A 4315-nucleotide genomic window follows, 5' to 3' on the forward strand; every position below is an offset into this window, starting at 1 on the left:
TCCCACCTCCACCCGAGGCTGTCCGGTCCCGAGGACTCAGGAGGACCCGGGGGGACCGAGCAGCCGCGCCACCCCCCCCCCCCCCCACCCCAATCTGCTTCGCATCGAGCGCTGCCACCTCCCTCCGCAATGACGTCACCGGCTCGGTGGCTCGAGCATCCTTGTCAGAGCCGCGGAGACAACAGAGCCATTTTGACCGCTCCTCTTCGTACCCACCGGTCCTCCTGAGTCCTCGGGACCGGACAGCCTCGGGTGGAGGTGGGAGCGGGTGTTCGGGGGGGGCACCGGGGCAGATCACGGCGCTGTCAGCTCGGTTTTCATGGAGAGGAGAGACGGGTGACGCACGGACGGTGTGTGTCAGACCTGGACGAGGAGGTGTTGGATAGAAAAACAAAGATATCTAGAAAACCACGTCGGTCCACTGCAGAGGTACGATCATCTCTTTTTTCTGTGAATCTAAGACTGTCCCTGCGGGGGAGCAGCTTTAATGGCTGTGCTGAATCTCCTGGGGGAGGATGTTCAGATGATCAGGGCGCGGCCAGGAGACAGGTTTGGAGGAGCAGCTGATCCACAGAGCACATGAAACTAGTCCTGAGCAAAGGTCACGGTCTACATGTTGTTTAAAATCTGAGCTGAGGGCTTTATGACAGTAATGCAGTGTCATCACTCAGGAAGGTAAACAGAAAATAAAATGGCCTAAAGTCAATTTAACTGGTGTTAAATGGTTTGAAAATGACGCAGTGGGTAAATTTCACTTCTTACCTTAGTGATGTAAATGTTTTTCACCAGTGTAAAGTCGTGTTTTTAAAATGTCCTGACTGCCTGGCAGACACGTCAAGTAAAAATAAATTACCCCCCCCCCCATTATGAGCCTGTCCTCAGAAATATTTCATTTTTCTGCCTTGAGTTAAAAATTGATATTTGTCTGTAATAAAATGGTGTCGGGCCTGAGCTGCATCATCAGCTGAATGGTTTGAGCTGCATCATCAGCTGAATGGTTTGAGCTGCATCAACAGATTACCAGATTAGTTTTTTTCAAAACATTAATATTTTAAAGGGTGTCGAACTGATGATATTATGCAATCATCTATTTATATACAAATCAAGTGTCATGTTTTATTTAAAATGTGTAAATTTAGTCTTCGGCACTTTTAGAAATTTAAACAAGAGCTAAAAATCATCAGCAATGTTTTTGTTATAATACAGTGAAAGCTGAACCACTGCTGAAAGAAGCTGAAACTGTTACAGCCAAAAGAAGCAGAACACAAACTAAAAGCTATGGGAAATAATAAAAAATGTTAGCTTAACGTCAAAAGTAACTAAATGCCTGCTGAAATTATGCTAGAAGAGGTGGTTAAAAAAGCTAAAATGTCAACATTTGCAGAAAAGTAATTAAGCTTAATCATTTAAAAAAATTAAAATATGTAAAAACAGTTGCAAAAGGCTAACTAAAATATGTAAAAAGCTAATTAAAACTAAAAGTAGCAAAAAAAAGCCAGCTAAAAGGTAACCATAGCAAAAATACTAGATATAAGCTAAGATAAGCAAAAAGCTAGCAAAAGGCTAAAAGTAGCACAATCGTAGATAAAGCTAAAAGTAACAGAACAGTCGTTAAAGGCTAAAAAATAAGCCTGATATGAACTAAAAGTAGCAGAATGCTGAGTAGATGAATGATAAGTGAAAGCCAAAAGTAGTACAATGGTAGCTAAAAGCTATAAGTAGCATCATGTTGCTATGTGTTCCCATACAATGATGACATTAGTTCTCTGCATTTAGCCTATTGCACCTGGGATGCACCCAGGTGGAGCAGTGGGCAGCTATTGGGCTCCTGGGGGCAGTTAGGGATTGGGTGTCTTGCTCAGACACCAGGACATGTTGGAATGGCTGGGAGTCAAACCACAACTTTCTAGTCCCAAGTTGGCTGCCCTACTTCTACCCCATCTCTCTCCCCCCCCCGAGATGCTTTAAGTAGCAGAATGTTAGCTGAAAGTCCAGAATAGCAGAATGGTAGCTAAAATCTAAGAGTAGCAAAATGGTAGTTGAAAGCTATGAGTAGCAGAATAGTAGCTGAAAGCTAAGAGTAGCGGAATGGTAGCTAAAATCTAAGAGTAGCAGAATGATAGCTGAAAGCTATAAGTAGCAGAATAGTAGCTGAAAGCTAAGAGTAGCAGAATGGTAGTTAAAACTAATTGTAGCAACAAACTACCGGTATATAAATGTGCAAAGTAAGACAAATAAACATGAACACACCCAAACCAGATTCCAAAGAGAAAAATATATTTGAAGAGCCATATCAGTGTGTTTCTATGAGGAAAATAGAAATAAAGTAAAATATTTTGAAACGTTTAAAAAGCTAACGTCATAGCATCCATCTCCTGAATGAGCTGAATGTTTTTTACATAAAGTCTATCATGAAAAACAGGAAACAACAGTGTAAAAGCTGAGTCACTGCTCACTTTCTTACTTCATGTCCAGTGGGTTACAGCTTTAAAGCAACGTGTGCAAATGTTACCTACACAAATCTTGTAAATGAATCTGTCGGGTGACGAAAGCAGGACGACGCAGCAAATTTACCATTCGGTGACAATGACACTGAATGACAGACTATTTTGTCATAGAATTAAAAAAACAAACACATTTTTCAGCATAAAGCTCACAGATCCCAAACGTTTGTCAAAAGAAACGATCTGTAATCTCTGACAGACCTCGCAGCAAAAACAGAACTCACTGTTGAGCTTATTAATAAAAACATCCATAAATTGTGACTCAGTGTTGAGTCATGGTTGCTCAGACACCCATGATGACGCTGCAAATAATAATCACAGATTTCCTTATTTCATGTCATTTTTCAATCATTTAAAAGCCAGTGCATGGAGTTTGGAGTTGTTTGTGAGGCGAGGCTGCTAAACAAAAGCCAAAGCCCAGACCTGCGGCCCAGTTCATCCCCATTGTCCTCCAGAGAAACATCCTGACATTTAGCTGCTGCTGCACTTCTTTTGTTGCAGCTAGCTTTAATATTCTGCTCCTGTGGCCATCGCTGACCACGCATGACCGTTTTTATGTCCCAGCCCTGCAGCCCTGCCCTGCTCAGTCATCAGACAGAAGGTGTTACATTCCTCCTTTATTATCGCCCACCACCTACAGGAAAAACGTGGGCAATAATGTTTGTGCATGTGTCTGTGTGAGTGTAGTTATATTTCCACTTGTCCAAGGCGGCGTGGAGTTGATGGATTCTAACGAGTGGAGGGAACATTTTATTCACTACCAGGCACAGTGGTGGAGCCAGGGAGTGGCCGGTGGTGGTCTTGGCCACCACAGACTATTCTTCAGTCACTCCAATCATTTGAAGAAACTATCATTTTTCAGCTATATAAAAACTAGAAAGGATAGTTTCTCAAATCCAAGAATTCAAGGTTCTTTATTGTTGTTAGCATCGCATGTGGTACATGAGGTGGAACAAAACTGTGTACTCAAGGTCCCAGTTACATTCAGCAATAGCATAAATATAACGTGTAAAAAGAAACAGTAAATAAGAATCTAAGATATAAACAAAGATATACTGTACACTAAACAAATGTCCAGCGGTACGCTAAAAGATCTAAGCTATATGTCAGTCACTCATAATGCGAAACAATACATCGAACAACAGCAGCATGATTCTCATAGGTTCTGTTCAGCTATAATTTACACACTTAATGTGAGCACTAACATAAACTAACTAACATAATCTAGGATTTACTCAAGGCATGCAACAAAAATACAGAAACAAGACACAAAAAGTGAAAAATAAATAAATCTATAGCAGCATGGTCCTATTGGCAGATGATGACGCTGAAGTTATCTTAGCAACATGGTCCAGTTAGCAGCATGATACTGTTAGCGGTGTGGTTCTGTTAGCAGCCTGGCCTTGTTAGCAGGTCTTGTTAGCAGGTCTTGTTAGCAGGTCCCTTCAGCAGCTTGATGGTAATAAGGACCGCAGCAGCTGCCTCCCAGACTGCCCTCCAGAACCAGGTCCAGCAGACAGAGAACATCCAAGGTTCCCCTGCAGAACCGCTGATAAGTGATAGGTGTGGGTTTATATACATTTAATCAGTGTTTCCTCTACCGTTATCCAAAGAGGGTGCCCCGCCCTGTCAGCAGAACTGAGCATCCTGCCTACCGAAATTGTCCGTCATCCAAAATTAACAACTGCCGACACTGACGTAGCGCTAAGCTAGTGGCGCGAAATACAGACACGCTAGGTAAAAAGCTACAGAAACAGCACTCCACTTCTTTCATGCACAACCGTCTCTCCACATCGCTATGTGTATATATA

General features: G+C 42.3%; 1 protein-coding gene across 1 annotated transcript in view; it reads left to right on the plus strand.

The window, feature by feature from the left end:
* The first annotated feature begins 171 nt into the window (after nucleotides 1–171).
* The window catches only part of kif1aa (kinesin family member 1Aa), an 80158-nt gene continuing 76014 nt past the window's right edge, over nucleotides 172–4315 (plus strand). Inside the window, exon 1 of the mRNA XM_037698301.1 lies at nucleotides 172–429. The gene's annotated coding sequence lies outside the window, so the exon portion shown is untranslated. The remainder of the gene's footprint in view (nucleotides 430–4315) is intronic.

Source organism: Nematolebias whitei, chromosome 3 (assembly GCF_014905685.2).
Source record: "Nematolebias whitei isolate Nwh7 chromosome 3, NemWhi1, whole genome shotgun sequence".
In the NCBI taxonomy this organism is placed as follows: Eukaryota; Metazoa; Chordata; class Actinopteri; order Cyprinodontiformes; family Rivulidae; genus Nematolebias; species Nematolebias whitei.